Source organism: Canis aureus, chromosome 20, assembly GCF_053574225.1.
Source record: "Canis aureus isolate CA01 chromosome 20, VMU_Caureus_v.1.0, whole genome shotgun sequence".
Taxonomy (NCBI): domain Eukaryota; kingdom Metazoa; phylum Chordata; class Mammalia; order Carnivora; family Canidae; genus Canis; species Canis aureus.
Genome location: NC_135630.1, coordinates 29,153,381 through 29,173,480, shown reverse-complemented (window position 1 = coordinate 29,173,480; position 20,100 = coordinate 29,153,381). Strand labels below are relative to the sequence as shown.

At 40.2% G+C, this 20,100-nt stretch overlaps 1 long non-coding RNA gene across 3 annotated transcripts in view; it reads right to left on the bottom strand.

Moving 5' to 3' along the window:
* The window catches only part of LOC144291618 (uncharacterized), a 39,218-nt gene that overhangs the window by 18,429 nt on the left and 689 nt on the right, over nt 1-20,100 (bottom strand). The window contains exons 1-2 of one of the 3 annotated variants that reach the window (XR_013358973.1): nt 18,946-20,092; nt 13,484-14,624 (exon numbers count right to left, since the gene is read on the bottom strand). This is a non-coding gene — a long non-coding RNA (uncharacterized LOC144291618). Of the gene's footprint in view, nt 1-13,483; nt 14,625-18,945; nt 20,093-20,100 lie in introns of those variants that run through there. The other 2 variants (XR_013358972.1, XR_013358974.1) reach the window with 2 other exon arrangements.

The following is a 20,100-nucleotide window of genomic DNA, read 5'->3' as shown; positions in this document are numbered from 1 at the left end:
ACTTACATGTGGAATTTAAGAAACAAAACAGATGAACATACAGGGAGGGAGAAAAAAGAGAGACAGAGAGGGAAACAAACCATATGAGACCCTTAACAATAGAGAACAGAGGATTGATGGAGGAATTAGATAGGGAATGGGTATTAAGGAGGGCACTTGTTATGATGAGGACTGGGTGTTGTATGTAAGTGATGAATCACTGAATTTTACTCCTGAAACCAATTTTGCACTGTATGTTAACTAACTAGAATTTAAATAAAATTTTGGAAAAAAACCCCAAATGGTGCTGGGAAAACTGGATGTCCAGAAGAATGATGTTGGACTCTTACCTAACACCATACACAAGAATTAATTCAAAATGTATCAAAGACCTACATATCAGACCTAAGCCTATGAAACCATAGAGTAAAACTTCATGACATTGGATTTGGCACGATTTATTGACAAGTCACCAAAGGTACAGTCAACAACAAGAAAAGCAGACAGATTGGTCTTCACAAAAATTTAAAACTTTTGTGCAGCAAAAGACAATATCAACAGAACAAAAAGGCAATCCATAGAATGGAAGAAAGTATTTGCATGTCATATATTGACAAGAGATCAATATCCAGAATATCTAGAGAATTCCTAAAACTCAACAAAATAAAATCAAACAGCATGATTAAGAAAATGAACAAAAAACTCGAGTAGATATTCCTCCAAAGAAGACATCCAGATGGCCAACAAGTACACGAAAAATGCTCAACATCTCTCATAATGAGGGAAAAGCAAATCAAAGCCACAATGAAAACTACCTCCCACTCATTTGGATAACTACTACTATCAAAAACAAAAAGCAAAACCCAATCAATCACGTGTTGAAGGATGTGTAGAAATTGGAGCCCTTGTGCAGTGTCAGTGGGAATATAAAGTGGTTGCCATCAGGGAAATACAAATCAAAACCACAATGAGATACCACCTTACACCAGTGAGAATGGGGAAAATTAACAAGGCAGGAAACCACAAATGTTGGAGAGGATGCAGAGAAAAGGGAACCCTCTTACACTGTTGGTGGGAATGTGAACTGGTGCAGCCACTCTGGAAAACTGTGTGGAGGTTCCTCAAACAGTTAAAAATATACCTGCCCTACGACCCAGCAATTGCACTGTTGGGGATTTACCCCAAAGATACAAATGCAATGAAACACCGGGACACCTGCACCCCGATGTTTATAGCAGCAATGGCCACGATAGCCAAACTGTGGAAGGAGCCTCGGTGTCCAACGAAAGATGAATGGATAAAGAAGATGTGGTCTATGTATACAATGGAATATTACTCAGCTATTAGAAATGACAAATACCCACCATTTGCTTCAACGTGGATGGAACTGGAGGGTATTATGCTGAGTGAAGTAAGTCAGTCGGTGAAGGACAAACATTATATGTTCTCTTTCATTTGGGGAATATAAATAATAGTGAAAGGGAATATAAGGGAAGGGAGAAGAAATGTGTGGGAAATATCAGAAAGGGAGACAGAACGTAAAGACTGCTAACTCTGGGAAACGAACTAGGGGTGGTGGAAGGGGAGAAGGGCGGGGGGTGGGAGTGAATGGGTGACGGGCACTGGGGGTTATTCTGTATGTTAGTAAATTGAACACCAATAAAAAATAAATTAAAAAAAAAGGAATATAAAGTGGTGCAGCCTCTGTGGAGAACAGTAGAGCAGTTCTTCAAAAAATTAAGAATAAAATTATTATGTGATCCAGTAATTTGACTTCTGAATGCCCAAAAGACTGAAAGCAGAATCTCTCTCTCTTTTTTTAAAAAAGATTTTATTTATTTATTCATGAGAGACACAGAGAGAGGCAGAGACATAGGCAGAGGAAGAAACAGGCTCCCCTTGGGACCCCAATGTGGGAATCGATCCCAAAACTCCAGGATCATGACCTGATCTGAAGGCAGACGCTCAACTGCTGAGCCACCCAGGTGTTCCTGAAAGCAGAATCTCAAAGAGATATTTGCACACCCATGCTAATGGAAGCATTATTCAGGAGAGTCAAAATAAGGAAGCAACCTAAGTGTACATCAATGGATGATGGATAAACAAAATGTGGTATATACATACAGTAGAATACTATTCAGCCCTAAAAAGGAAGGCAATTCTGATATATGTGGTAACGTGGATGAAACTTGAGTATTTCATGCTTAAGTGAAATAAACGAGTCACAAAAAAGACAAATACTGTATAATTCCACTTCCATGAAATACTTAGAGTTGCCAAAAATCACAGAGACTGAAAGTAGAATGGTGGTTGCCAGGGTTAGGTGGAGGGAGGAATGCGAACTTATGGTTTAGGTTATGGTTTAGATATATAGAGTTTCAGTTTCACAAAATGGAAAGAGCTATGAAGATGGATGGTGCCTTTCATTACACATTATGAATGTATTCAATACAACTGAATTATACACTTAAAAATGGTTAAGATGGTAAATTGTATGTTACTTCTCTCTGTTTCATTAAAGTTTCTGAGGTTTTAATGTTTTTTCATTTTAGTATATTCCTCTGATTCTTTATTTTGATCGAATCTCTGTGTTGGTTTCTATGCGTTAGATGAAACAGCCATGTTGCCCAATCTTGAAGGAGTGACTTTGTGTAGCAAATGAAACTTTATCATTGAATCTTGCCTTAGCTCTTAGTTGTCTCTGAAACTTTTGTTTACTCTAAACTCTAAAACTTTTAGTTTTACTCTATGGTTTCATAGGCTTAGGTCTGATATGTAGGTCTTTGATACATTTTGAATTAATTCTTGTGTATGGTGTTAGGTAAGAGTCCAACATCATTCTTCTGGACATCCAGTTTTCCCAGCACCATTTTCCAAGCAGTGTGGTTTTTTTTTTTTTTTAAAAAAAGACTTATTTATTTTAAAGAAAGAGAGAGAGAGAGACAGCAAGCCACAGAGAAAGAGAGAAAATCTCAAGCAGACTCCCTGCTGAGAATGGGACCTGATGTAGGGCTCAATCTCATGACCCTGGGATTATGACCTGAGCTGAAATCAAGAATTGGATGCTTCCCCAACTGAGCCACCCAGGCGCCCCTTGTCTTATTTTTAATAGTTCCCATTTTTTGAGGGTATGCCAAGACCAGTCAGTGTCTCAAAGGGAAGGCTCCCATCTAGCACCTAAATTCAGGATGTTTGAGAGCCAGACCTTCAGGCAGTAGCTTTTAAAATATATATGTGCAAATATATACAGTCCTGTGGGGACACAGGCATAATCCTGCAGACCACCGAGCCAGGGGATCTAGAGATATCTCCTTGGTGACAATTGCAAAAATTGGGGCTCCAGACAGGTATATGTAAGTTCTTTAAAAAAAAAAAAGATTTTAAAAACTTATTTACTTATTGGGAGGAGAGGAGCAGAGAGAGAGGGTGAGAGAAAACCCCAAGCAGACTCCATACTGAGCCCAGAGCCCAATGCGGGGCTTGATCCCACCACCCCGAGATCATAACCTGAGCTGAATTCAAGGGTTGGACACTCAAATGACTGAGCCACCCAGCAAGTTCCTTTTTGAGAGATACCAGTGAGCACAAGGGTGGCATCTACCGGCCTACTTCCCCAAGAGCACCTTTGTAGACTCTCAATGTGTGCCAAACCTGAAGCCTGTCCCTCAGGCTGAAGCTCCTGGACAGATAAATAGGCCTCTTTCACAGAAGACTGGGATGGCATTTCAGTCAGCTGTTTGTGCAATGTCCTGGTTGTGGTATCCTGCAAAAACTGTCTGATGGTTACAATCCTGTGAGACACAAGAATGCAAGGAGACTGAAGATGACACAAACAAATGGAAAGATATTCTATGCTCAAAAATTGGAAGAATTAATAACATTAAAATGCCCACAATACCGAAAGCAATCTACAGATTCAATGGAATCCCTATCAAAATACCAATAGTATGTTTTACAGAACTGGAACAAATAATTCTAAAATTTGTGTGGAACCACAAAAGACCTTGTATAGCCAAAGTAATCTTGAGAAAGAACAGAGATGGAGGAATCACAATCCCAGATTTCAAAGTATACTACAAAGCTGTAGTAATCAACACAATATAGTACTGGCACAAAAATAGACACATAAATTAGTACAACAAAATAGTACAGAAATAAACCCATGCTTTATGGTCCATTGGTCTATGATACAGGAAGCAATAATTGTATACAATGGGGAAAAGACAGTCCCTTCAATAAACAGTGTTAGGAAAACAAGACAGCTATAAGCAGAAGGATGAAGCTAGACTACTTTCTTATACCATATACAGAAATAAACTCAAAATGGATTAAAAACCTAAATATAAGACTTGAAATCATAAAACTCCTAAAAGAAAACATAGGGAGTAAACTTTTGGACATTGGCTTTAGCAATATTTATCTGGATCTATCTCCTCAGGCAAGGGAAACAAAAGCAAAATAAACAATGGAGACTACCTCAAATTAAAAAGCTTTTGGACAGCAGAGGAAACTATCAACAAAATGAAAAGGCAACCCACAGAATGGGAGAAGATATTTGCAAATGATATATCTGATGAAAGATTAATATCCAAAATAAGTGAAGAACTCATACAAATTAATACCAAAAACCCTAGGCTGATTAAAAAATGGGCAGAGGACCTGAAAAGACATTTTTCCTTTTTTTAAAGATTTTATTTACTTATTCATGAGAGACAGAGAAAGAGAGGCAGAGACACAGGCAGGGGGAGAAGCAGGCTCCATGCAGAGACGTTGAGACTCCATCCTGGGTCTCCAGGATCACGCCCTGGGCCGAAGGCGGCGCTAAACTGCTGAGCCACCCGGACTGCCCAGAAAAGAATTTTTCCAAAGAAGACATACAGATGGCCAGCAGACACATGTTTGACATCACACTAATCACCAGGGAAACACAAATCAAAATCACCACTTCACACCAGTCAGAATGGCTACTATTCAAAAGTATGTGACAATATAACAATTGTTGATGAGGATGTGGAGTAAAGTGAACCCTCTTGCACTATTGGTGGGAATGTGAATTGGTTTAGCCACTATGAAAAACAGTATTGAGTTTCCTAAAATAAAATTAACCATAGAAATACCATATGATCCAGTAATTCCACTTCTGAGTATTTTCTGAAGAAAACAAACTAAAACTAATTAGACTAAAAAACTAATTATTGTTTTAGTTTTCTTCAGAATGGATGGATGGAAGATGGATGTATATGCATATATACAGATTCCATTGAATCTGTAGATTGCTTTAGAATGGATGAGGAAGATGTGGTGTATATGTACAAAAGGATAGTACTCAGCCATAAAAAACAATGGAATCTTGCCATTTAGGACAACATGAATGGAACTAGAGGGTATTAGGCTAAGTGAAATAAGTCAGACAGAGAAAGACAAGTACCTTATGATTTCACTGATATGCAGAATCTAAAAAGCAAAGCAATGCAAAACAAAATAAAACAACTGGAAAAAGATTTGCAAATATAGACACATTGGTGGTTGTCAGAAGGGAAAGGGGCAGGGGATGGGTGAAATAAGTGAAGAGGATTAAAAGATACAAACTTCCAGTTACAAAATAAATAATTCACTGGGATGAAAAATACAGCATGGGGAATATAGAAGATAATTTAATAACTTTGTATGATGACAGATGGTAACTACACTTATGGTGAGTATTTTATAATGTATATGATTATTGAATCACTATGTTGTATATCTGAAACTAACATGACATGTGAACTATACTTCAATTGAAAAAATAAGGAAAATCTACAATTAAAATAGATAAATAAATGAAAATAAAATGAAAAAAAAAAAACCAAACAAACAAATATCCAAGCTCATAGTTACAGAGAATATATTGGTGATTGCCAGAGGCAGGGCATTAGTGTGGGGGAAAAAAAGAACTCTTTCTCCTTTGGTTACAGTTCTGTGGGATCTAAGAGTGTAAGCTTTACTGGCCATTAGAGTCAGGTGATACAGAGGTGTCCCCTTGGCAACAGCTGCAAAAATCAGGGTGTTAGACAAGAGTATAATATTCTTTCTGGGAAATACTGGTGAGCTAGAGCAAGGCAGAGGAAGAGTATAAAAGCTGTGTTCACCAGCCTCCATTCCCTGAGGGCACCTTAGTGGGTCCCCAGCTGTTTGCTAATCCAGAAGCCCACCCATCAGGCTAGAGCTCCTAGACAAGCAAATAGGCCTCTTTCACAGAAAGACTGGCAGTGTGCTTCAGTCTGCTGTGTGTGCAGTGCCCCTGGAGTGGTAGTCTGCCAAAAACTTTGATTATTATAGCCCTATAGCAGTGGGATTGGAAAGCCCCTATGACCTCCAGAGCCTGGTCATCAAGAGGTGTCTCCTGAGCAGTAGCTGCAAAACCCAAGGCACCAGACTCATGTAAAAGCTTTCACTGGGGAGATCCTGGAGCTCTGAAGTATGACTGAGGGAGAGTAAAGTCGGCATATGCTGGCTGGAATAAGGCAGAGGGATAGGACAAAGATGGTGCCCATCAGAGAGCAGGCCCCTAGATGTGTGCTAAATTAGATGCCTGCCTCTCAGGCTGACATTTTAAAGTTAGCAAATGAGCCTCATTCACAGAAAGTCTGAATGCCTCTTGATCTCTTGATCGACTGCCTCTATACTGAGCCCTGGGGTTGGTGAGTCTATGTGAATCCTTTAAGAGCCATTCTTAGTTTGGTCTAGCCATGTGGGTTTTATGGACATGAGTCTCATTGGTTTTCAAAACTAGATGTATTTGGGGCTTGTCTCTCAGGTTTAGGTCATAAAAATTGGGGTTCCCAATGTAGGGTTCAAATCTTTTGCTTCTTGGGGAGAAGCTCCAGGCTTTGAGTTCCCTCCCAACTCCCTCCCAATTGAAATTCCCTCCCAGCTTCCCTCCCTGGTTACTGTGCCAGGGATGGGGTTTATGGTGAGATTGTACCCAGGCTGTCTTACTTGCATTGATGTAGGCCTTCTCTTATTGGCTCTGTGTGTAGGAGTCACTGAGCCAGTTTTAGGTTTTTGTTTTGTTTTGTTTTGTTTCAAAAGAAGTTCTTTCATATGTAGCTGTGAATTTGGTGTGTCCCTGGGAGTAAGTGAGATCAGGATCCTCCTAAGTTGCCATCTTAAACCAGAACCTGGTAAATTTTATGTTATATGTATTTTATCACAATAAAAAAAATTGGAGAAAGAGGTAGTGTGGGCGACCACGAACTAGCTGGAGTAACTGAACCAAACCAGGCCCGGACTTGCGTCCCTCATTCACTCAGAAGGCTCGAGAGCCTAAAGAGTGAATAGTTGGTAGACGCTTGAGAAAGGGCTTGAGCAGTGGTTCTCAGGGCTCGCTTGTGCGTGATCGCTCACATAACACAATAGATAAAACTTATTCTGACCTGGGCATAAATGTAAATAAGGGTCTGTCTGTCCTTGCTAGTCTGTTTACCATACCTAATATTCCTTTGAAGTATGTACATCTGGAGCAACAAGCTTATCTATTTACCAAGGTCTTCTGGCACCCGTGAGTCTGTCTTGCATGTGGAGAAAAGGGAACTTTGGAGAGTTTCACAAACCTGCTAAAAATAAACACCTTCTTGGCTTTGTTTTGCTCATGCTATAAAATGTTGTAAGACCTTGAATAAAGCTGGCACTGCTTGGACATCATCCACTGTGTCCCTCCTGTCCCCATCTCTTTACTTTTCTTTTATTTTCCTCATCCCCTTATCCTCAGGACCCTGATCGTGTTGCCGCAGCGCGCGCAACAAGGTAGTGACTGCAAAGGAAGGAACAATGTACTATCTTATTCCCAGTAAACCTATAGGTGTTCTGCACAAGATCTTCGGGTTGCAGAGCTATGAGGAGCCAGTATACAGCTAAGGCCAGTTAACAACTTACAGCTGCCAGTGGGTCCCCACAGGACTAGAGCAACGGGAATACAAATGCCAGGACTTGGTGCTGCTTTGATGGAAGCACTCCCACAGTTTTGACTCTTGCTCTAGAGTAAGTGCAGTGAAGAAATAGGATGTTTAGAGACAGCATATGACCTCTTATGGACAGCCAATGAAGTAGTAGCCAATGTTAATGAAACTTTTTAATATTAAAAATGCCCTGAAGCCTGTGTAGTGTGTTCTATTGGTCAATTCTAGGGAGTCCCAGAATAGACCTGATATTCCTAATTATTTTTTGTTAATGTTGAAATAAAATTTTCATAGATAAGGATTCTTATTACACTGGGGTACAATAGAATACACCATGACCTTAAGACACTCCAGGAGAGGGAAAGATAAAAGGGAGATTCAGTTGGAGTATGCAACTATCACCAAATTTTCAATTGGCAAGTTAATCTAAAGACAAAACAAACCAAGCCCTTTCCCCCAAACCAGTGAAAATATTACATTTATCATATTGGAGAGAAAGAAAAACGGGGTCCCTCAACATAAATACTAGAGGGGTGAATATAAGAACTAGATTATACCTTCAAATAAAGAAACTTTTCCAGTGAAGCATACATAAGCTGGTTTATGCATTCAGTAAAGATTTAATCATATGTATTTTAAGCCCCACGGTGTTGTAGGCACGGGGAATACAGTTACAAACAAAACACATGAAATCTCTGCTCTTAGGGAGTTTAAATTCTTGGAGAGTGGGTGGAGACAGATCATATATGCTGTCTAGAAGAAACCTACTTTACAGATAAAAGCAACATAGGTAGGTTCAAAGTAGATGATTAGCCTGGGTGGCTCAGCGGTTGAGCGTCTGCCTTTGGCTCAAGGCATGATCCCAGGGTCTGGGATCAGTCCCACATTGGGCTTCCTGTATGGAACCTGCTTCTCCCTCTGCCTGTGTCTCTGCCTCTCTCTCTGTGTCTCTCATGAATAAATAAATAAAATCTTAAAAAAAGTAAATGATTCAAAGAATAGATGATGTGAACACTAAGAACAAATGACATACCCCAGCTGTATTGGCAACATTAACACAAAAAAAATACACTTCAGAACGAGGAATATTAGCAAAGACGGATATTGCATTATGATAAAGTGGTCAATTCACCAAGAAAACATAACAGTGTTAAGATATCTGCATCTAGCAATGGAGTTTTAAAATACATGTGGCAAATAGTGAAGGAAATAAAAGGAGAAACAGAAAAATTCACTATTATATTTGGAATATATATTCCAATTATTGATAGGAAAAGTACACAGAACATTAGTAAGAACATAAAAATCCTGAACCACACCACCAACAAACTGACCTAGCCAGGATTTATAGAATATTTCATTTAAGTAATCTCTGCACCAAGCATGGGGCTGGAACTCACAACCTGGGGGTCAAGAGTCTCATGCTCTTCCAACTGAGCCAGCCAGGCATCCCAAGAGAAGCAATTTAAATACAAATTATGCAGAAAGAAGGAAATGAAGAGCAAACTTTAATGAAAATAAAGATAGAAAATCAATAGAGATAGCCACAGAAGGGAAAAGCTGGTTTTGTGAGAAGAGCAACTAAATGGATAAATCTCTAACTAGACTGGTAAGGAGAGAAAGAGAATGCACGAACTACCAATGCCAAGAATGAGACAGGTGACATATTTTAGCAATTCTACAGTTATTAAACAGACCAAAAAAAAGAATATAAACTTTATGCTCCAAAATTTGATAATTTAGGAAAGAGGTCAGCATGATATGGTTTTTGGGTTACATAAGCCTATGAGTTAAGAATGGTTTTTACATTTTTAAAAAGGTTGTAAAAGAAGAAGGAAGAGGAGAAATAGGGAGAGGAGAAGAAGAAAAGGAAGAAAAAAAGGAAGAAGAAGAAAAGAATGTATGACAGAATAATATAAAGTCTGCAAAGTCTTTAATATTTACGATTTGGTCTTTTATATAAAAAATTTCCTGATACTTAGATGAAATAGACAAATTCTTTGAAAAATTAAAATTACCAGTGATTGTAGAAGAAAAAACAGCCCGAATAGTGCTATGTGTATTAGGATGGGGTTTGTGCTAGGTAAGGTGTGTGAGGCTAAGTGAGGGTACCAAATCTGAGGAGGTACGTACTTTTGGGATCTTTCTAATTAAAGAAGGTGAATGCTTCTTAACTGTGCCACTCTGGAAAACATTTTGTCATTTTCCTATAGAGTTAAATATATATTTATAATATTATCCTATAATATTATTCCTATGTATTTATCCAAAAGAAATGAAAACAAATGCTTCTACTAAATGTTATATGAGTGCTTAGTATAGCTCTATTCATAATCACCAAAACAACCCAAATGTTAAAAAACTGGTGAATGGACAAAAAAATTGTGTTAGATCTATTCAATGGAATACTACTGAGTGATAAAAAGGAATAGCACTACTGTTTCATGCCAAGTGTATGAATCTCATATAGATTATCTAAGTGAAAGAAGTTAGAATCAGAAGGCTGCACACTGCATGATTTCATTTGTGTAATGTTCTGATAATGGCGAAATTATAAGGATAGAAACACAGAGCCATAGTTGACAGGAGCTGGGGTAGTGGGAAGGGTTTGATGACAAAGGGGCAAGGGAAATTTTTGAGGGGTGATGAAATTGTCCTATACTAGGATTGTAGTGGTCATTACACAACTGAATATTATCATCAAAACACACAGAATTATTTATAAAAAGGAGTTGTGTTATATATAAATTAGAATAATTCAAAGAAAGAAAAAATGAGGACTTTTTTAAAGAACATGCAGAGAATTTCCAGGATACATTTTTAAGTGGAAAAAAAAAGTGCAAAGTGCAAAAGAATACCTATAATATGTTCACTTTTGGATAAAAGCAAGGAAAATAAGAAAATACGTGAGAATATAGAAGATTGGAATAAGACTAGTAACCAAATGATTCAAATGACATTTTTAGAGCATTCTGTTCAACATGAGCAGAATACACATTCAAGCGTTCCCAGAACATTCATTGTGATAAAGCATATTGTTGTCTATGAAACAAATTATAATAAATTTTAATAAGTTGAATCATAGGAAGTATGTTTTCTGACTATAACAGAATTAAGTTAGAAATCAGTAACAGAGGGACTCCTGGGTGGCTCAGTGATTGAGCGTCTGCCTTTGGCTCAGGTCGTGATCCTGGGGTCCTGCAATCAAGTCCCGCATCTGGCTCCCCACGGGGAGCCTGCTTCTCTCTCTGCCTGTGTCACTGCCTCTTTCTGTAGGTCTCTCATAAATAAATAAATTCTTAAAAAAATAAATAATAGAAATATATGTGGAAAATCCCCAAGTATTTGGAAATTAAATTAGTGAAAGAATTTGGGGGAAGAAATGTCAAATGTATTTCCAAATATATGCACTAGTGATCAGCTAAATTTTCCAGGCCTAGAAGGTGGTGCTTGCATGTAAAAGTTGTTTGTTAAAACAAAATCTCCTGAAGTAAAAAAATTATGCATAGGAGAAAGAGTAGAAGGAAAAACATGGAAATTTAGAAATGAAGATTTGTTTGGATGATAGAAATATAGGTTAATTTTTCTACACCTGAATTTTCCAATTTTTTTTTTTTTTAGCTAATGGGTTGTATTTTTTCATACCGAAAGGATTACCACACAGAAATCTGAGGTATCAAAGAACTTCTTAGCAGCTCTTAACTGGAGAGTTATCTCTTCCAAGAAGCTTTCCTAGACTTTCCTAGCTGCTTTTGTGCCCTTTCTCTGCATACCACTGTGACCCAAGGTGACCTCTGTCTCAGCCTTTCACCTGTTTTATAATCATCTGTGTCTATGTTTCTCTCCTCCCAATCTGGGCTCCTTGAGGGCAAAAATTTTTTCTTCACAGAGCAAGCATTAGTTTACTGGATGAATGAAAGAATGTTAAATATACCATTTAACATTAGATATAACACCTATATTCTTTATACCATAGATTACATTGGATACACCATCCCTCTTACATCAAGAAACAGGAAATGTGTGGGGAATTCTGTGAGACAGGGCTTTGGAATGGAACCAGAGGTGTGGCTGCAGGATGTTGGTTCCCGAGGCCAGATACTATGTCAAAACCAAGCTGAACCTATCCCATATCAATGAGCCATGTTTGATCTCAAAACAAGGGATTTTGGAGCATGAGCCATGGGCATTAATAAGTTATAGAGGGTTCCTGCAAAGCTAATACAAGATGGCCTGGGTCCTAAAGGAAGATTATTCGGGTACCACATAAAGAACTGTCTTTCCCCTTTGGGATATCAGGGTCCTAACTGTGCCTAAGCAGGGGCATAGAGCAAGTTCAGCCCAGGCTGATGCCCCTGAACGTGCAACCTGGGTCCATGCTCAGAAAGTTGAATGTGAGCTCTAGAGAGGAAGAATGGGGACTGGAAAAGCTGGCCTGGAATGGGAAATAACTCAAGTAGTAGGAGGGCCTTTATTATTATAAAATAATAAACGTACTGCTGCATTATTTTAATTCCGTGTGGCCAAAGCTTTGCTCCATCACAGGAGACCTACAAGCATCATATCACCAACACTGCACAGAGCTCAGTGACAGTTACCCCGAGCAAAACTGCAGCTGGATGCCAACTCTACACCACAGAATTGCTGTGTGTCAACTGCAGGTTTTCCTTTTCACATTTAACAAATAACAAGTAAAGACTGGCAGGGATCTCTTTCTTTAGTATTCTGGATTTACACCGAGATGTGAGTCCTGTGTGCTATTGTGTGTACCCAGATTTATGTAGAAATGTTAAAACACCATCTGGAAGAGCAAATGGCTCTTTGAAATCTGTGGAGAAGCACCAGATGGAAGCTTATAAGGCTCTTGCTCCCCACAGCCCTGCATCTAAAACATCCTCAAATATGATTAAAAAAAATCATCCACCAATCCTAGGCTTTGCTACTGATAAAATGTACACGTGTAAGGCTGCATTTCTGTGTTAATGTGGTGGGCAGAACAGTGGTCCTCAAATTTGTTCATGCTCTAATACTCAGAATCTGTAAATGTTAGCTTAGAAGGCAAAAATGACTTTGCTGATGTGATTAAGGGTATGGACCCTCAGACAGGGAGATTATCCAAATGTCATGATCTAATCACATGAATCTTTAAAAGTGGCCAACTCTTCCAAGTTGCAATGAGGGAGATGCAGCAAAAGAGTCAGGGAATGGTAGAATGAGGAAGATTCAGTGCCCTGTTATTGGTCTGAGCTGTAGGGGGCTATGTGCATGGGCCAGAGAGAAGCCTCTAGTGGCCAGGGGCAGCCTAAGATGGCAGGCAGCAAGGAAATGGGGACTGGAGTCCAACAGCCACAGGGAACTCAATTCTGCCAAAGCCAGAATGAACAAAGAAGTGGGTGGGTGCTTCCCTGGAGTCTCAATAGAGGAATGCAGCTCTTCCACTATCTTGGTTTCAGCCAGCAAGATCCACATTGGATTTCTGGCCCGTAGAAATGTAAGACAAAATATTTATGTTGTTTTAAGTTTGTGGCAATTTGTTCTATTAGCAATAGAAAACTAACACAGGCAAGAAATCGTATACTGCATTTATTTAAAAGGTGAGAGCTTCTGAACCAGTGTTTTCAAATCTGTGGACCACAACCCATTAACCTGTGGGCTGTAACAAGTTTACCTTTTTTTGAGGTGTCTTTATTGTACCTTAGTAAAAAAAAGAACAGAAAATATCACAGTGCATTTCCCAGATTCTGACCCCACAACTGTACCCATTGTGACAAATATTGTCACCAATTGTGACAAGTTAGTGAGGGAGGCCATACAAGGGATATAGGTGGGCTACCGATCACGTTTCCAGCTCTTGTTTACTGATATCACTTGATTCAGTGGTAAATGACAACCAGTTTTGCCATTATCAAAATGGAGGAGGCAGATTTGTAGAGTTTAATATTATTGTAATTTACAGTTGTGAAATGTGAGAATTTTACCTGCATTTAGTAAGTATGAGATTTCCCACTGAGTTTATTTAAGAAGATTCACATAAGCCTCAACTAGATACATTCATAGTAACTTTGTCCTTGAGAGTTCTGGGATGGAATAAATTTGTGAACAGGCATTAAAGAAAGTTACTCCTAATTTTTAGTTTATTTTTTCCCCTGGGATATATATATATGCATATGAATAGAATAATACTTGACATAAACTTTGTAATCGTTTTGCATGATTGAATGTGCAAGTGTAAAGTATTGTTTCATGAAATTTTTCAGTTTTGTAGATATGTTTATTAGCACTAGGTCATGATGTGAAATGTATTATTGTATTTCAAACACTGCTCTAGATTGGTTCATTAGAATGCAGCCGCTATGCATAAACCTTATATTACGATCGAACAATCTGTGGTGTTGGGATTTTTTTTATTTTTTATTTTTTTGGTTACCTGCTTATAAAGACAAAATATTAGGGAAAAAAAGAATTCTCATTGAGTAGTTTTGTTTTCAAGGTATCATTGAGATATAGGCCTCCAGTTACCATGTGGGGTAGAGATTCTTCTTCCAAACCTCTATTTCTGGTCAGAGTAATGAGGATACAATTTCTAGTTGTTCTCTTTACTCCCAGCAAGGGGATCCCTTGCGCATCCAACTTCAGGTCTGCCTGGGCTGTTATACCCAAGGCCACTCTGTGCACCGGCACAGGGTCACACTTCTTTGTGGCTTTGAGCTGTGTAACAAATTATACAACACAGTGGCATTAAAAAATAAAAAAAAAGAGACATTGTCGTACATAGTTTCTGTAAATCAGGAATTAGAGAATGGCTTAATGGGGTGATTCTGGCATAGGGTCTCTCGCGGGGTCAGAGTTAAGATATGGGGAAATATTGCAGTCATTTGACAACAGGAAGATCCAATCCCATGAGACTGCAAAAGTGATGCCTGCTCTTGGTTTCAGGGCTCACTTCCTGCTCATGTAGATGTTTCCTCGGGGCTGCTTGACTCTCAACACCAATGTGGCAGTTGGCTTACCCCAACTGCAAGAGTGATGCAAGAGAAAGCAAGATGGAAATTGCAATGTTTTATGATTTAACATCAAAGAACATACTTCATAATTTCCAGACTATCCTTACTGGTAATGCAGGTCATCTGGGTTTGCTTGGGAAGGAACCACATAGGGTGTGAACACCAGGAGGCAAGAATCTTTGGAGGCCATTTCCAAACCTCCCCACAACCTCCTGAAGCAATGTTATACAGATAAACTATTTGACTTTATTTTAGCAGAATAAAGACCTAAATTATAGTTACCAAGAGGTGATTATTCAAGCTTCTACAAGAATATAATTGAAATCAGCCTAGGAGTGAGAGGATGAACATATATTGAGTTGAATCTATATTAAAAGAACAGTAAGAAATCATTATGACATGGGCACCATATTGAAGAATCCTACGGCATAGAAATGCTTAGAGAAAATCAGGACTTGGAAACCATCCCTCCTCCCATTCCAAATGCCAAAGGCTTATGGGATGATAGTTGGAAATTATTCTTCCAGTTGCCATGTGGAAATGCATCAAGTGATGACCTCTGACTGTTGTACATACTGTACATGTTGTACATCCAGATGATAGAGGTGGTCTGGCCAAGATGGATCAGGTGCAGCTAAAGTCTCCCAAAAGACTATTAGTATCTTCTCAGTTTGAGGAGGGTTCAACGGAGCCTCTCCAAGTGGAGTGGGGAGGGAGTGGCAATGAAGAGAGTCAGTTCTGTGTCTGGAGGGCTTGCTCACTCAGGAGTATGAGCACGACATGCATCTTACAGAGCTGGTGAGCACCAGGGCTGATTCTTGAGTCTCGAGACATGGTGCAGCCTGCTCATTCCACAGCCATGATTACCCCAAAGGTCAGGCTTTATCTTTATTTTTTATTTATTTATTTATTTATTTATTTAGAGTTCAATTTGCCAACATACAGCATAACACCCAGCGCTCATCCGGCCATGTGCCCCCTTCAGTGCCCATCACCTGGTCACCCCTAGCCCCCGCCCACCTCCCTTTCCACTACCCCTTGTTTGTTTCCCAGAGTTAGGTGTGTCTCATGAGGCTTTACCTTTAGACCCAACCAGGCCATGGCTAGTCAGTCTGTGGAATTAGGGCTTATTTGGGGGAGAAAGTAAAACCTGTTGGTACATGTGGACCTCACTACCCACATGCCAGTCAAGCCACTGCTACTGTCTTACAGGTGGGGACACATTCTAGGTGTTGCCTTTTGAAACTTCATCTGTATATTCTTTTGTCTCTTCTCCTTTTCTTCTACTTTATTTGGCCACATATTTAAAATATGTTTTGAAAATAAGTTCATTTACTTTTTCTTCAACAGGTTGTGTCATATGTTTTAAAATTTAGAGGCTATAAGAGTGATATAAAAGGACATACAGTGACACTTTCCTTCCTATCCAGTGATGGTACATGTTTAACAACTTGCTTTAAAAAATGTGGCCTCATATCACAATATCATAAATCGGATGGCACCAGGTGTTTCTGTTGCCACAGCCCTGGGGCACAGGCCTGCTAAAATACAGCCCTCATTGGGATGCCTGGGTGGCTCAGGGATTGAGCATCTGCCTTTGGCTCAGGGTGTGATCCTGGTCAGGGGGATCCAGTCCCACATTGGGCTGTGAGGAGCCTGCTTTTTCCTTTGCCTATGCCCCTGCCTCTCTGTGTCTCTCATGAATATATAAATAAAAATCTTAAAAAAAAAAAAAAAAGACCTCATAGGATGGATTACAAATGCTTGCCCTCCCATCAACCTTACCACCGCATCAACAGGGCTCCTGTATAATAATGTGGATTACAGCTGACAGAACTATAATGATCAGGCTCTATTTAAGTAGCAGTTTCTAGGGGCACCTGGGTGGGTTAAGCATCTGCCTTTGGCTCAAGTCATGATCTCAGGGTCCTGGGATCCAGCCCCATGTCAGGCTCCTGGCTCAGCAGGAGCCTACTCCTCCCTCTCCTCTCTGCTTGTGCTCTCTCTTGCTATTTCTGTCTCTAATAAACAAATAAAATCTTAAAAAAACATGCAATTTCTAGGGAAACTCAAATATTACAGAGGAAACAAAAACAAGGACACTAGAGGAAATGGAGGTCTCTGACGTGTACAGCTGTGGCAAACAGTAAATATAGCCTAACAGCTGGCCAGAAAAACACAAAACTTCACACTGAGGCCTATTTACTCCAGTTCCTTTCACCCAGTATATTGTATATGGGTTTTAAGCAAAAATTATAGGTATACAGGCAGAGATTCTGGAATTATCACAGTAGGATCTTTAAAGTCACTTTAACAAGCTAAGGGGTCTAATAAAAAAAGTGGATAATACACAAGAACTTCTGTGTCCTCACAAGATGGAAGGGCAAGGGAGGTCTCTAGGGTTTCTTCTTATAAGGGCACTACACTCATTCATGAGGGTCCACTCTCCTGACCTAATCACCTCCCAAAAGCCCCACCTTTAAATACCACACACTGAGGGTTAGGATTTAACATATGAATTTTGGGAGGATGCAAATATTCAGTCTATAGCAGATGGTGAAAAAAGATCAGTGGTTGCCTGGGTTTGGGGGGAGAAGTGCAGAGGTGAAGAATAAGGAATTATATGAGTGGTGAAATTATTCTGCATGAAACTTAAGGGTAGATACATGCTTTTATGCATTTGTGAAAACCCATAAAACTATACAATGCTGAATGAAACTTGATGTCAGTTATGGACTTTAATTGATAACAATTTATCAATCTTATTTCCATGATTTGAGTTTTGGGAGTCCTTTATATATTTTATATACAAGTGTTTTGCCAGATATGTGGTTTGGAAATTATTCCCACTATTCCATTGTAGGGATATAATCCAAATGTACTACACTAATGCAAGATGTTAACAATAGGGCAAACAAATTCTGTATCAGGTGTGGGAGGTGGGGTATGATGAATATATGAAACTATATGTACTACCTGCTTAATTCTGTAAAATTAAAACTGTATTAACAATAAAGTCTATCAATTAGTTTTTAAAGCCGGAGTCTCATTTTTTCTCAATTTACAATGAGGAGAGAGGAATAGGTTATTTCTTATATTTCTTCCATCTTTAACATTTACGATTTCCCCCCTTCTAAATACACTATTTTATTATTTTTTTTATAAGATTTTATTTGAGAGAGAGAGAGCAAGGTTAAGTACGAGGTGGGGGAGGGGGAGAGGCAGAGGGAGCCGCAGACTCCCCTGCTAAGCAGGGAGCTTGGCATTGGGCTGGATCCCAGGACCCTGAGATCACCACGTGAGCCAAAGGCAGTCGTTTTACCGACTGAGCCACCAAAGTGCCCCTATACTTTATTTTTTGAATTAGTTTTAGATTCATAGGAAAATAGAGCAGAAAGTAGAGTTCCAATAAACCTCCTGCCCCCCAGAAGCACAACTTTCTCCACTATCAACATCCACAGTGATACATGTGTTATAATTCATAAACCTACCCTGACACATTCTAATCACCCCAAATCTGTAGTTTATTGCAGGGTTCAGTCCTGGTGTACATTCTGTGGGTTTGACCCATGTATGATTATCTGTATTCTCTCTAGAAGATCACACAGAATAGTTTCACTCTTAAGTCAATCAGAAAAGGACAAACATTATATGGTCTCATTCACTTGGGGAATATAAAAATTAGTGAAGGGGAATAAAGGGAAAGGAGAGAAAATGAGTGAAAATATCAGTGAGGGAGACAGAACACGAGAGACCCCTAACTCTGGGAGATGAACTAGGGGTGGTGGAAGGGGAGGAGGGCGGGGGGTGGGGGGACTGGGCGACGGGCACTGAGGGGGGCACTTGACGGGATGAGCGCTGGGTGTTATGCTAAATGTTGGCAAATCGAACTCCAATAAAAATTTTAAAAAGATAAATAAATAAAAATAAAATGTGAAACCACAAAACAAATGATGGAAACAAAACAAAAAACAAAACAAAAAGAATAGTTTCCCTCTCCTAGAGGTCCTCCACGCTCCACCTACCTGTCCCTCTTCCTTAACCCAACAGACAGCTCTGTGGAATGGTTCTGCATCTCGATGCTCACAGGGATCACACAAGTCTGCATGTGATAAAGTGACGGAACTAGACACACTTTTCTGGTTTTGATGTTGTGTTCCAAGTTATTTAAGATAAAAATCATTGGGGGAGCCTGGGCGAAGGGTAGACGGGACCTCACTATCTTTGCAGCTTCTTCTGATTCTGTAATTATTTCAAAATAAAAACCTAAAAAAAAAAAATCTGGTTTTGTTCAAATAAAACAGCCTCGAATTTTCCGAGAAAGGTCTGGAAGAAGAGAAAGCCAACTTTCTTAGGAGCTCTGAGCTGTCACGCGGTCGTACGTCGTCACTAAGCAAACCTTGGTAGCGTCCATACCTCACAAGGCTGAAAACCAGGGGCAGACCCGAGTCCACAACGTGATGAGTCCAAGAGACGACTCCTCCAGCCTCGAAGCACCGCCTCGCGTGCCCTGACGAGGAGGAGGCGGAGGCGGCGGCGGCGGAGGAGGCGGAGGAGGCGGAGGAGGCGGAGGAGGCGGAAGAGGCGGAGGAGGCGGCGGAGGCGGCGGCGGAGGCACCGCGCAGGCGCAGCTGCGAGGCCCGGGGCGCCGGCCGCCGGCCACCCTCGGACGCTTCTTGGGGACGTGCCCTGAATGTTCAGTTTTCAGTTCATTTTGACTTGGGCTAAAACTATGTACTCCAGAGCGAGATGCTCTTTGTGGGTGGGTAGTATGACCTGCCCGGTGCGACATATTCTAAGACGATTTGGCATGGGGATTTATATTTGCCAAAAAAAGTACAAAGTAGAAAGGACAAAGCAGTCCTTGCACAGAAACCGCAGCGCATTGTACGTTAGACCGTTTCTTCCTGTCCCCGCATCTCCGGGTACGGCGGTCACCAAAACTCAGTTAACACGAAGTCGGAGACGCTCAAGACGTTAGCAATCTTGCCCGCCCCTGCGCAGGGTTCAAGGAAGTAGACGGTCACACGCCCCCGTTCAAGCAGGGAAAGGGGCTGAAACCCGAACCCGGCTTCAGCACCCCGCACGGTTTTCGGTCTCAGCAGGCAAGCCCGGGGCGGTCCTCCCGACCTTAGAGCCGCCACCCTGCACCCTCACCCCCCACCCTGCACCCTCCCCCC